Source organism: Pteropus medius, unplaced genomic scaffold, assembly GCF_902729225.1.
Source record: "Pteropus medius unplaced genomic scaffold, Ma_sr-lr_union100, whole genome shotgun sequence".
Taxonomy (NCBI): Eukaryota; Metazoa; Chordata; class Mammalia; order Chiroptera; family Pteropodidae; genus Pteropus; species Pteropus medius.
The window spans coordinates 1,192,697-1,207,609 of NW_024345872.1; the positions used below are offsets into that span (position 1 = coordinate 1,192,697).

Here is a 14,913-nt window from a genome sequence, read left to right on the forward strand (position 1 = left end):
TATATTGTTTAAGCTGAGTCTTTGGTATTTTGTTGTGGCAGCAAGAGCAGACTAAAACATCAGAAATATAAAAACACAAAAACAAAAAGAAAACATATAAACTAAATGAGAATATCAGCAAAGGCATAGAAATTATGAAAAATAACCAAATTCTGAAGCTGAAATATGAAATAAATAAATTGAAAACTCTACTAGAGGATTTCAAAGGCAGATTCAAACAGGCAGAAGAAGGAATCAGCAAAGTTGAAGACAGATCATTTGAAGTTATGGAGACTGAGGAGCAAAAAGAAAATAATGAATAAAAGTGACCAGAGCTTAAAGAACTTATGGAATACCATTAAACACAAGAGTATGCACATTATGGGAGTCCCAGAAGGAGAAGAGAGAAAGGCACAGAGAGATTATTTGAAGAAATAATGGCTAAAAACTTTCCAAATTTGAAGAAAGTCATGGATATACAAATCCAAGAGGCTCAATAAACTCCAAGTATGGTAAACCTTAGAAGACCCACATAAAAGCACATTGTAATCAAACAGTCAAAAGAGAATGACAGAAATTCTTAAAAGCAGAAAGCGAAAAGTGACCTGTCATATCATATATAAGGGATTCCCCCATAAGATGGTCAGCAGATCTCTCAGCAGAAACCTTGTAGTCCAGAAGATAATGGTATAATATATGTTAAATGCTGAAAGAAAAATAAACTGTCAACTGAAAATTCTGTATCTAGCAAAATTGTCCTTCAAAAATAAAGGAGATATTAAGACATGTACAAGATAAACAAAAGCTGAGGGCATTCATTCTTACTAGACCCACCCTGAAAAAAAATGCTGAAAGTCCTTCAAGTTGAATTGAAAGAATGCTAGACAGCAATTTGAAGCCATATGAAACTATAAAGTTCTCCAGTAAATGTAAATACATGGACAAATATAAAAACATTGTAATTTGTGTTTATAACTCCACTTTGTATTTTCTAAAGAATTTAAAAGACAAAAGCATGAAAAATATAAGCCTATGTTAATGGGTACACAATACATAAAGATGTAATTTGTAACATCAATAACATAAAATGGGAAGTGGGTGGAGCTATAAAGGTATAGAGATTTCGTATGTGATTTAAGTTGATATCAAAGATAGATTGTCATAACTTTATGATATTATATGTAATCCTCATGGTAACCACAAATAAACTATAGAATATACACAACAAGAAATGAAAAGGGAATCAAAGAGCATGGAATGGACATGCCCCAAGGAGCAGACAGTGAAGGCCCTTCCCTGGGGATGAAAGGAAGACTGCTAACCCTCTCTGGGCAATTTATTTCATTTGACTGCACTGGACTGCACTAATTCATTTATTCCAGGAATCACACACCAGTGCCAATCAGGGACTGAGTTACAGTGCCATTTCATGCTGCTCTGCTCTCTGCCTGGGATCTCAATAAACTTGCTTAGGAGTCTTGGCTTAGTGAGACAACAACCTCCCTCCCGTATAGCTTTCAGATATTTCTGTTACTCTCCATCTCCTGTTGCTTGTTCTCTTGTACCCTCCTTAAGGAATTGGGAGCCTGTGAAGCCTCAGGGATCTTTAAGGGGAGGAGGTGAGTTCTAAGACGGGGTTCCTTTTATCACATCCTCCCTTAACCTCCTTGCCATTTCTCCACATCTATCAAAAGACTACAGCAGAATACTACCTTTATGTTGAGGAGGAAGACTCCTCCCACCCCGGATCCTTACTAGTGTTCACTGAGGATAAACTTTATATAGAAGGTGACAGGATTGATGTGTGAGAATTATTGGGAATCTGCAGTGAGAAGAAAGGGCAGGACCGAAAAGATCTAGGAAGCTTTTAAAGAGAGGGGCTGCTTAGTTCAACTCAACAATTGTTAAATATCAGATTTCAACACTCTCTACAAGAATTTTCACAAGGCACTCAGTTTGAGAGCTAGATTAACTACAGAGTTCATTTGCCTTGAAGATTCCAAGAAGACTAAACTTCCTAGTTATGTTGGCTAAATAGATGAGTGCATGGATGGACAAAGGGATTTTGGGTGTATGCATCAATTATAGATGAGCAGATGGACTGATGTTGGATGTATATTTGAAGGGATGTTGGATGGATGGATGGAAGGATGGATGGAAATTTGGAGAACTGGGCTGAAATAAAGCAAAAAAAAAAAAAAACTCAATTTGATCTTGTTTCCTGATTGATTTTTGACGTTCAAGACATCATGAAATACTTTCTGGTCATTTCCCACTCCTTTCATTAGATTTTAAATGTGCTCAACAGTGGTACAAATGTTACATATTAACTTCGTTTCAATACATTTAAATTACATTAATTCTCACTGTGAAAGTTTAAGTTTTGTTATAGGTCAGTTTGGAGTTAGCTGAACTCTTTCCACTGGCTATAATTTTGGCAACTGGTAAATAACTAACTCCAAGGAACCCACCCTCACCCTTGTCCCAACCAAATTGCAAAGTGAACTAGTAATGTGGCCAAAGCCATTTGTTTGAAATGGCTATCCATTGGAAACAAGACTTTCCACTCATTAGCATATACATGCAACACAGACAAGATGATTACCTACTGTGAGACAAATAAAGCATAGCTTCTATTTTTGAGGTCCAATGGGAGAAATGAATATGTGAAGCAGGGAACTAAAATACAGTAATGAGTATTAAACTAGAAGTAGATAGAAAGGGCTGGGGGAATCTAGAGCAGGGACTAATTAACTATTTAAGAGGGTTAGAGGTTTCTTATAGGAGGGATATACTGAGAATCCTTGGAGACCAATCTAAAAAGGTTAGGCTTCTCCCTATAGAGGGGAACCAATGAAGGGCTTCTGTGAGCAAAGGACAGTAATGAAATGTATTTCAACACATTCTGGTTGATGCTGACCCATCACCATGCTCAGTTACTGCGGTGACTGTAAATATCTATGGCTGAATGAGGTCTGACTTCCAAATATTTGGTGAACCAAATCAGGGCGGGAGCAGATTTTTCTCTGTTGTTATTTGATTGTATACTTGTCATTGTTGTTTCTTTCTACCTCTAACATAATCACTGTCTTCATCTTCCTCAGCCTCCTTTGACTTTTAAGCAGTGATCAGAATATTCTCTTATTTGGGGATTACTATTGCAGACTTATTTTCAGTTTTGGCTTTCTCTCTCTCTCTCTCTCTTTCTCTCTCATTTAACCATTTAGGCATCTGCAGATAGAATAATTTAGGGGGGTCTTTGAACTTGGATGGGAAAAAAGTACATTTGTATTTTTACTAATCTCTAACTGAAATTTAGCTTTACAAATGGAAGAAATAAACCCCAGTAGTATTAGCAGTGCTTGTGACTTTATCACCAATAGAAATCACAGATTTTTCTTATAACATTACAACTGGTGCCAATATTTTGAAGTATCATTTGTGCTCATCGCTATTCTGAAATTACGTTAGTTTTGAGACCCGCTGCTAAAACTCGTTTAACATGTTAATAAGGAAGCTTATATATGACTACATTACAACATTTTAAATAATAGAGTACTTGCAATATAATTGGTTTCCTTGATAATCCTGCATATTAATTTTATACATTTAAAAACATTGTTCTGAGAAGGATCTATAGCTTTCATCAGAATGCCATGGGAGTTCATTGCAGAAAAATGGTTAAGAGGCCCAACATTGCATTTGCTATAATTTCTTGCTCTAGAAAAAAAGGAGTAACACATTTCTTTTTGGCTACCATGTTGGCGTTTTTCATCTAGAAACTTGTTCAAGCTAGTAAACATTTGGATCAACGTTCTGAAAGATCATTAAAATGGGATCATGTTTGTGTAACTACAGGCAAAGAAAAAAAAAAGATTATGTGAGCAACTCTGGTTTTCAGCCAAGCCTGATTCTTTAGGGCCCCAGACCTCTATGTACAAGATAATCCATTTACTAGTCTACTTGTAGTCCTGTGCTCCTATTATTTGTGGGAACAGTCAGAAATTGAGATTCAAGTAGCTCACAGTATTGCATTTAACTCTTCTTTCCTAGATTCCCCTGTGGACAATATACTTTGTAGATCAAATGAAGATAATGAAAAACAAAGGAAAGACTGTCCAGTGCTGAGCCTAGGCTAGGCAGGTATTCACAGACACTTGTTAGAAAAGGAAGAAGCATGGAGGACATGTACATTTCATCTGGGGTAGGAGCAATTTTGCTCTATTTTTCTTTCTCCTGATTACTGAAGTGGAGGAATAGAGGTTGGGGGGAGGCTTGGATCAATTGTCAAGAAAATGAAATGGTTTGGCTCAGCTCCCTGGCAACTCAGGGCCTAATGAGGTAGCTACTTAATGAGCCAGATCTTCTTCCTTGTTCTCTTAAAGGGCTCTTGATGGGCTCATTGTCAGTTTCTGTCTCCCATGCTCATATACTTGTCTTCTTTTTCCTTATTACTAACATGCAGGAAGTTATACTTGTGCACACACACACATAAGTGAATGACACACTAAGGATTTGAGACGTGTTATACGTACAGACATAGTCCCATTGTGACTTGATTTATTATCACCAGATTTAAGTATGCTGACCCTGAAACATCCCAATTCTGTACAATGAGAGATGGGTAGAGCTCTCATATTTATAGCCTCCCTCTGAATACACAAGAGCCACACACACACATGCACAGTCTTCATGGCCACAGCCCTCTATACAAGCATGCCACATGTAACTATGAGAAACCAAATCTTCACAACATCACCTACTTTTGTAAGAGATGATACTTTTTCAAGCATACATGTCTGTGGGGAGTGCACATTCCTAAATATGCCACACACCTCTCCTCTTCCTCCTCCTCCCCCCATACCTGCAGACCCATACACACACACACACAAACACACCCACACGCGCGCGCGCGCACACACACACACACACAGAGGAATTCATGATACATAGGCCTAAGGGTTGGTGCAGAGGACTCTGCCCTCACACGCACAGCATGGATCTGCAAAGGCCCCACATTGGCCTGCATTCACCTTGCTGATTATGTTGATATGATGAAAAGTAACTCAGCCTAGCTTGTTTCTAATTGTTGTAGAGACACCTGAGCTGCAAAGGAGGAACTCAGACGGACCCCCTTGATAAGACTTTCTCAGCATTTGGGAATGCAACTCCCTTGTCTAAGCTATCTAGCTAAATAGTTACAGGAGACACTGGGATGTGTGCTACCCACGCCTTTTAAAAGAAGATTCCCTGACACCAAATTAGCCATTTGAAAATTGAGCGTAAGTGATTCTCATTTGGCTAATTGCTTTGTGGGAATCTGTCAAAACCTTTCACTTACTCCAGCCCACACTCAGAAATTCCAAAATAACACTGTAGTTGGGGCAATAGCTGGGAGCAGCTACAGTTTCTAGAATGGAGACAGCCTGGTGTGTTGGCTTGGGCCCAGTGGGAACTCCTTAGAGGGGATTTATGGTGCTTCCCAAGCTAACAGTGAGGAGAAGCTGACCTCAGATTGCCAACCACTTGGTTTGAACACAAGTTGAGCACTGAGAAATGCTGGGATCAGTGACCAGTGGAGGATGAGAAGCTCTAAATCTACCTGTACCACCTTAGGCCATGGCTATCAGAACTTCAGGGTAGAGGAAACATTGAAGCAGGCCAAGAGGTGATCCTCGGATTCACAATCCTTTCTTAGAGATACAAAGCTCACTTAGATCTTTTTTTCTCATCCCTCTCAAGGGTTGTGCCATGGATTTCTTTTGCTATGAATAAGTAGATGTTCAATGAAGCTGCTGGCTGGAATCATATTGTGTTAGTTATCTATTGCTATATAACAAATTACCCCAAAACTTAATGGCTTTACACAAAACACATTTATTATCTTTGTTTCTGTGGGTCAGAACTCCAGGCACAACTTAGCAAGGTCTCTAACAAGGCTGCAGTAAAGGTATTGGCCAGGAGTGTAGTCATCTCATGACTCAACTGGGAAAGGGTCCACTTTTAAGCTTACTCATGTGGTTGTTGGGAGGATTCAGTTTCTTGCAGGTTGTTGGACTGAGGACCTCAGCTCTTTACCAGCTACTGGCCAGAGGCTGCCCTCGGTTCTTTGCTACATGATCTCTCCAGTATGGCAGTTTACTCATCAATGTGTCCAAGCTGAAAAGGCAATAGAGAGAGAGTGCCGGCAAAATGGATTAACAGTCTTTAGTAACCTAATCTCTACAGTGGCATCTCATGACTTTTGCCATATTCTGTTCCTTAGAAACAAGTCACTAGGTCCAGCCCATACTCCATGACTGTGGATCCAGAGGAGGGAACACTGGGATCCATGTCAGAAGCTGTCAAGCAAACATAGTATAATGGAAAGAGCATTGGACTGGGAGTCAGAAATCTTGTCTTCTAATTCTGCCTTTGCCGTTTGTTAGCTTTGGAACCTTGAACAATTTTCTTTATCTTCTTTTTCCTAAATTTTCTTTATTATAGGATGGGGACAAATAATACCTGCTATAAGGATGAAACAGAGTACAAATTATACAGCTACTCTGAGAGGCTCTTAGTAAATATTGTCTTATTTGGGGGGAGGGAGAGGAGTCCATCTACCTGCATCCATTCAGGAGAATAGAGTGTAATGTTTAAGTCATAGGCAGTTGAGCTGAATGCTTTGTTTCAGTCTGAGCTGTGATGTTCACTATGTGACTTTGGTCTAGTTACTTAATTACTCTAAGCAGCTATTTGCTCATCTGTAAAATGGGAATGATGATAATATCTACCTTACAGAGTTGTAAAGAATAAATAAAATAATGATAATAAAACATTTATCATGATAATTGTCACATGATAAGATCTCAATAAATGTGACTTATTAATTTTGTTGCTATTATTATTTTGTAATCACGTGAGGGGACATTATCTTATATACTCTTTTTCTGTTTGTGTGCACAACGCAGTGATTAGACATTTATATAACTTACAAAGTGATCACTCCGATAAATCCAGTACCCATTTGATACCATAGATAAAAATAATTCCACAATTTCATCCCTTAGGCCAGGGGTCCGCAACCCCTGGGACGCGGACCAGTACCAGTCCATGGCCTGTTAGGAACCAGGTCGTACAGCAAGAGATGAGTGGTGGGTGAGCGAGCGAAGCTTCATCTGTATTTGCAGCTGCTGCCCTGCACTAGCATCACCGTCTTAGCTCCACCTCAGATCATCAGGCATTAGATTCTCATAGGAGCACTGATCCCTGGTACCAGAAATGTTGAGGACTGCTGTGCTTAGGCCATCCCAGTGTCATAACTCCAGCAGAGCTAGATACTCTTTTTCTTAATTTCAATTTCTCATCTCTCCTTCCCCTGTATGCACACACACACACACAAATACACACATACAAGTGCATACACAATTCTACTTTAAATTTTCCCTTCTATATTTCATTTCTATACTTTATTTTCCCCATGAGAATGGAAGCTAGTGATTAAAATTGAAGGCTAACCTATTTCTTGGGAGATGGTCACAGTAACCTACTCAGAGGGCTAAAATATCCCCTAAGAAGATTAGATAGATAGATAGATCATAGATAGATAGATAGATAGATAGATAGATAGATAGATGATAGATAGATGGAGTAGAGAGAGAAGGTAGAGAGTGAGGAGAAAATTGGAGGAGATTTTTTTTAAAATCATCCTAAAAGCAGAAAAATGGGGTCACCTTCCATAAGCAAGAGACTGTGGCCAAATATTTCACTGATTACTTCTCCAAGCCTCCCTTTCTAACAACGTATAAAATCCAATTTTTACATAAGTATCTTTGGCTAATCTTTTATACAACCTCTTTATTATTCCATGGATGCTGCTCTTTCAGTTCTTTGGCAATTTTCCAGGTCAGGGCAAATACATTACAAAAAGGACAAAGGGTGTGCTTGCTGTTACCAGTCATGTACTTTTTCCCAGAACAACCTCTGCATCTTGTCTGAGGTACTGCACTTCCTTGAAATTGACCTTGACAGCTGTGCCAGGACCTGTAGTATAGTGAAAAGAACTCTAGACTACCATAGAAGAGACATAGGATCTCATTTTGCCTCTGATGCTAACTAACCATATGACCTTGGGTAAGGCTGTCCTTCTCTGAACCTCATTTCCTTGTCTTTCCTTTGGCAGTGTTAATATATGTCCTGATGAATTCATAGCCTTGTCGGGAGGCTCAACTGAGATGTCAGGAAGACATCCTGAAACACATTCAGTGCTATGCTAATATAGGTAGTTTTGGTCAACAAGGGTAAGATTCTGCCTCTTGTTGTAACTCTTTACTCCACAGGGACTTGCGTAAATCTCCTAATCTGTTTATTCACTGTTAAATAGCCACTGCAATGCCCACAAGGAGTTGTAAGCAGTAGGTTGAATTTTTCCAAACCACCTGTTGTTCTTTACTGTGGGTAACTGACACCATGCTGGGGACTGAATGGCACCTGGAATGAGAGTGGGGTGGAAGTGGTATGGTGTACCAGCAGGTGGAGGTTGTGGTCATGGCTGTGAGACATTATTCACTAGATGTTTAAGGCTTTCCTAGAGAGAGATAGAAAAAAAAAATAGAAAATGCTTTAAAAATAGAATTTTAAATGCTGTGCAACTATAAGATATTATGTTTTAGCCCCCTTCATTCATTATTCTTACTGCGTTTAACACAGTGCTAAGTTATTTACATGGAGTATTTCATTCCATTTTCACTTCAACCCTATGAAGGAAGTATTCAATAGATGACCAAATCAAAGTTCTGAGAGAGGTTAAGTAGCTTTCTTAAGATCAAACAATTTGGAACTGGCCGAGCTTCTCCCCAAAGTCACCTTGAGACTTTCATAAAACCAGGCCCAAATTACAGGTCAGAGGTTAGTCAATAAACAGAGAAGTAAGTAAGCCCCTCAAAGCCAAATGACTCATCAGTGGAAAGCCTAACCAAAGCCTATGCTTATTATATTTATAGTTTATCATCTTTTCCATCAGCTCGTTGATGTTAAGTAGCCATTGATTGAGTGTACTCAGTGTGGAAGGTTGCTGCAGGAGGTGACACTAGACATAGACCAGAGCCAAACTGAGATACCAGAGACACGTAGCTAAGTTTGACTGTCCAAGGTAGTGTGTGCTGAGTATCTATTGAGTAAGTAGGTAGGCCTGTGGCCTAAACCATACCTGCTTCCTCACACATGCCCAAAGCAAACCGTTATATGTCAAAGGGTCAAAACATGTAGGCTTAATATACTTACTACTAAATTTCTTTATAGAAAGTTTATCCAGTTTCTACTAGCCATGTATAAGAGTGCCTCTAGGACATTCTTTTGCCAGCATTAAGTCCTCTTTTTTAAAAAAAAATTGTTTCTTTGATGGGCAAAATTTGTATCACAGTTGCTTTATTTTTATTTTATTACTAGGTGAGGTTGAATAGTTTTCATGCATTTAATAGCCATTGAGATTTCCTCCCTTAGAAATTATTTGTATCTTTTGCCCATTTAACCATTAGAGTTTTAGTATTTTTCTTAACAAATGTGTAAACTCTTTATATGAAGGCTATCAACCCTCTGTCATATTTGTGGCGATTTTTTTTTTTAAGCTTGCTGCAAGCGCTTTAAAATTGAGAGGATTTCCATTTGGGGTTTGGGTTGGTGTGGATGGCTTTTTAAATCTTTCCACATCCCTCCCTTGATTGTTCAAAAACTGGTATTTTCTTGGTTTTTACCTCTCAAGAAAAAACAAATATTTCAGTTTGGGGCAGAAGTAGAGTAAATATTATGTTTCCTTTAATCATAGAGACTCAGCATAACTCTGGCAAGAAACAAATCGAGCCTGTCAAGTAGCGGACAGCATAGTCCTACTGTATTACTAGTATAGTACCTGGTACATAGTAGGTGTTAAGAAAAACTTTCATGTAAAATTAAAGCAAGCACGAATCTTCTTCAAGAATCATGTATTATCAGTTATAAACTTGTGTCTTATCACTTGAGTTATGAGGCAAACTACCTTCTTTCTCTCAAATTCTTCTATCCCAATATTTAAAAAAAGAATTATCTGATTACCTCAGGAAGAGGATAGCCGTAGGTATTCATTCATAGGTTTTTGACACTAATAACCTTCCTTTAAACAAAGGATTTGCCAAGATGCCCCAAGGTTTCTTGTGAATATAATGGGGAGGTCTGCGACATAGTCATTAAAAGCCCAGACTCTAGTGACAGAAAGATCTGTGTTCAAATCCAAGTTCTGCAACTTACCAGCTGTTTGGCTATTGGCAAATTATTTGACTTCCTTATGCCTCAACTTCCATCTCTGTAAAATAAAGATAATAGTAATTTCTATTCCACAGGGTAGAAGTGGTTCTGAGGATTAAATGAGATAATGTATGCAGAACATCAGGCACAGAATAGGTAAGTACTCATTGAATGGTAGCTACAATTATATCAACAATAATAACGTGTGTATTGGGAGCAGGAGTCCAGGATGGAGGTAGTGTCAGGGACTATATCATAAAGGACATTGATATGAAGTCAAATTATACAGATTCAAGTTCAAACTCTGTCATCAACTCACTCTTTGACCTTGGAGGAGTTTCTTTCCTTCTGCGGCTCTAGTACTCAGACAGTAAAGTGCTCTGTTTTTTTCTGCCCACCTAGGCTTGAGTATTAGCCCTATCATTGTTCCAGCAATACTACCATCATGCTAATCTGCCTTGAACTTAAGAAAAGGCCTTACTGAGGTTAAATATAATGTGGCCTATGGGACTCCATAAAGAGTAAATATTAGAACCAATGCTGTGCAAGTTACAAAGAGGTAAACAGGTTTCAACCCAATAAAAGAGCTTTGCACAGTGCAGTGATTCAGCACATATAGTAAAAAGCCACATTGCCTGGGTCAGAGTCCTGCTCTGACACTTACTAGCTAGCTGTCTGACTTTGAGTATCTTAGCTTTTCTGGCACTAAGTTTTCTCACCTATAACATGGGAGTAATAATAGTATCTACATAATAGGGTTGTTATAAGGATTAAATATTTTAGTATTTGTGATTTGCTTAGATCTTTATCTGACAGATGTGAAGCGTAATATAAGTGCTTGTTAAATAAAAAAGAATAGATGAAATTGAGAGCTCACTAAGTACTGGAGGAAATGTTTTGATGAGTAGCAAGTTCCCTGTCACTGCCAGGATGCCATTAGAGGCTGGTGGTATTAAATATAGTCAAGCATCAAGAGAGGATTGGATAAGATGTATTTTTACCATCACTTCCTTATTAGAAGTTCTATGACTTGCCTCCCAAGGTAGGTCATCCACTTAGTCAGTAGTAAAGAAGACCTAAGATAAACCCAGGTTAAGCCAGAACTTAGAGTTTTCTTTCCTCTATGCCACTTTGATTTAAGCTTGTGTTTCCTTGGGTGACATTTTAAAACTGATCCATGAAAGTCAGTGATATGAAGGGCAGGCTCAACCAACCACCCTTCCCATGCTCACAAATAAACTATTATTCTGAAAGCCAGTTTTACTTTCTGCCCCCTTGTCAGATCCTGGACAACTCTGATTGACAAGAGGCTTTTGATGAAATTGTTTGATTAATGTGCTGGATGTTGCCTGCTGATTTACAGTCTTCCCATTTGTAAGGTTCCTGTTGCCATTAAATGAGAGGAATTTTCATCTCATAAAACCCGGTTTTATATCTGACCTAGCTGTACCTGCATCTGCCATTTAGCTTCTTATTTGGGCAGAAAATAGCATCCATTCATCCACACTCCACCACCCACCACTCACCAAAGACCAGAAGAAGTATACTTCAGGCAAAGTTGCTTAGTGCTGAGCTGAGAGAGAGAGAAGAGAGAGTGCAGGCATTACTCTAAGCTCAGCGGACCAGGCTGATGCTTTAATAGACCATACAGACAAAGGATAGTGGGAGAATTGGGGCAGAGATGATTTTCCACTTGGAGAACCAGGCTAGACTGCAGCCCACACAAATGTGGCTTCATGAATGATTGGAGATGGAGTATTAGTGTAGCCAGTCCTGAGCTTGTCTGAAATCCAAACCAGGAAGGCAAAGCAAGGTGTGAGCACATAGGTAAATGAATTTCCTTAAAGTAGCGAGGCCCATGGGGTGCCCTGTGGCTAAGGAATCCTCTGAGGCACATAATTCCTATAATGTCTTGGCTGAGACACATCTGTTGACCCTGAGACTCCAGAGGGACATCCTGCATGATAGAGAAGGGCTGGGCCCTTGGAAGTTCTTAATCACTCCAGGAAAATTAGGTATAACAAAAAATGTTTCCAAGATACCATTAAAGAAGAAGAGTTTAGAGGTTTGCGTGCAGTAGAAGAATCAACCTAGGTCCAGAGAGAATGCTACTCAGTGACTGCAAATGGCAGTGTGGCATTGGAATCAGACAGACCTGGGTCCCTACTTCACCAAGTTCCATTAGATAAGTTACTTAACCTCTCCAAGCCTTAATTTGCTCTTCTCTAAAATAGAGATGAGAATAAAAGTCTCTAATTTATTGGGCTGTTGTGAGAATTACGTAAGCTAGAATATAGGTAAAGCATTTAGCACTCTTCTTGGCAAAAACTAAGTATCTAGTAAACATGAACTCATCATCATTGTGTGGATCAATTACTGGAAGCAGATAAATATAACTATTTAAGAAAATTCATATACATTTTTATACACTTGTTAATGCATACTATATTTCACTATAAGAGCATTATTAACAAAAGAAAAAAGAAAAGCAGTGTGATAGAATGGTTAAGAATGTAGGACAAATCATGGTTCACACCCCCACCTCTATGACTTATTTCCTGTGAGTGTCTGGGTAAATCATTTAGCCATTTAAGGCTCATAGGACCAACCTCAAAAGATATTGTGAGAATTAAATGAGGAAACCCCCATAAAGTGCTTAGCGCAATGCCCTGTGAAGAATAAACTAAGATTTCGTTTCTGGTTATTATCATTATGGATGTTTTCCCCTCTACAACTCTCAGCTCTGTAGTTTTCCATGCGATTCTATCAGCGTTCACCCCATCATTCTAAGCTGCACCATAGAGAAGTCCAGAGTGTCGCTGGTGGGCTTCTGAGGGGGATGATTGAGAATACGACTATCAGGCTTTAGAGAATAAATCAGTGATAGTGAAAAGAGGTAAAACATGGTTAGCAGCCTAGCCTATTAATGGAAAGCACTGTGGCTTTAAAAGATAATTAATTTCCAGTGGCCGCACAGCTGAGTTGTTTCCCCATTGGACCCTGTACCATGATATAGCCCCTTCCTTCCAGCCTCCCACCCCACCAGTCATTCCTACACATGTACTCTTAGTGGATGCATTTGCCACTTTCTTCAAATATTTGTGAAAAGCTTCCCAGAACAGGAAGCCTCACAGCTGCAGAGCACTCCATGAGAAAGATGAAGCAATGGTTTCTATGGCAATGCTCTGGCACTTATTAGTGTTTGTGTAGGCACTAAGGCAACAGCTGGGATCCAGACAGGCCCATGCTGGAAAGGGATGAGGATAAGAGAGGGTTGAGGAAGACGGAATTGTTCTCGCTTTGCCCTCTTGAGTGGTAGCTCTTAGGAGGAGTCCTGGGGGAATGTTTGGGGCACAATTTGACCAGGTGACCTTATAAAGAGTTTGAACTCTGCCCTGGAAGCTCCAGAATCACTCGCCTCACTGAATGACACCTGTCTTTGTTATTAGGTTCAGCTTCCCCCAACACCCCTTCATTCTGCCATTCCTCTGCTGCTCAAAACCTTTGCTGCTGTCCCTACTATCCATAGATAAAGTCTAAATCATGGCATTTGAAGCCTTCCATACCTTCTTTCCAGAAGCTCTGGTTGCTTCTCTCACCCTACCCTATGTACCTTGTTTTCAGTAAGATTGTTCAACCTCATCCTACCTCCGTTCCTGTCACACTAAGTACGTTTCTATTTCCCACCTCTCTCCCATACTAGTCTCTTTGCTTTAAGTTCATGAAATCACCACCCCTGTATCTAGGATTTATCTTTACTCAAGACCCATCTCAAGCCTCAGTTCCTTCAAGAAACTTTCTCTGACTACCCCAATTCAATGGAGCTCCCTTCTCTGAATTCCAATAGCATTATTGCTCTGACCTGTTATGCCTTTGGCACTTAAACTCATGCTGCATTTTCAGTTTCTCTACTGCTTATATGTCTCTATCCAACTAGACATTAAGCTCCTCCCTGAAAGAGAGGATTTAAAAAAAGAATTTCTGGTTTTCCCACAGCATCTAGTATAGCATAATGCTTATAATTAGGAATTAATTTAATAATATATGCAAAGGGCTTACCCAGTGCCTGGTATACAGTAAGTGAGAAATAGATGTGTGGTATTATTACAATAGCCCTCAAATACTTCCTGATGGATGCCTTGGTGTCTCAGTCACCACTTCCACTCAACACATCTCCAGCTGCATATGGTGCCTCTGGGGCATTTATTTATCCTTTGGATGGGAGCCTTCATGAGCCATTAGGTTGCCAAAACTCAGTGAGTGGCCATTGGCCTTACCACTCTAGCACTCAGGGCTGGCTATGTAATTTGCAGGGCTTAGTGAAAAATAAAAATGTGAGGTCTCTGGTTAAAAAAAAAAGAAGAATTTCAAGACAGTGAGCACATACACTTACTACACATGAGGTTCTTCTGAGTGTGGGGCCCTGGGTGACTATACAAGTTGCACAACCATGAAGTGAGCCCTGTTTATCATCCCCATTTCCTTGTGCTGCTCCCTAAGCCCTTGCAACAAGAGACAGCGGATACATGCGTGTAGTGAATACATATCAAATAGTTCTAGATTAATATACTAAAAGCCAGTTCTATGAAACTAAATCCATTTGATGTCAAATTACTGAATGACCAAGTGTCCAAACAGCAATTTGTCATATTTGTGCTAGTTTTTATTTTGTCCTAT

The 14,913-nt window shown here is 39.4% G+C and overlaps 1 protein-coding gene across 9 annotated transcripts in view; it reads left to right on the top strand.

Moving 5' to 3' along the window:
- Nucleotides 1–14,913, top strand: part of PAK3 (p21 (RAC1) activated kinase 3) — a 279,838-nt gene that overhangs the window by 85,016 nt on the left and 179,909 nt on the right. For 5 of the 9 annotated variants that reach the window (XR_005655430.1, XM_039874755.1, XM_039874744.1 and 2 more), the window contains exon 2: nucleotides 10,332–10,392. The exons of 3 other annotated variants lie outside the window; for them this stretch is intronic. The gene's annotated coding sequence lies outside the window, so the exon portion shown is untranslated. The remainder of the gene's footprint in view (nucleotides 1–10,331; nucleotides 10,393–14,913) is intronic. One more of the 9 variants, XM_039874748.1, reaches the window with a different exon arrangement.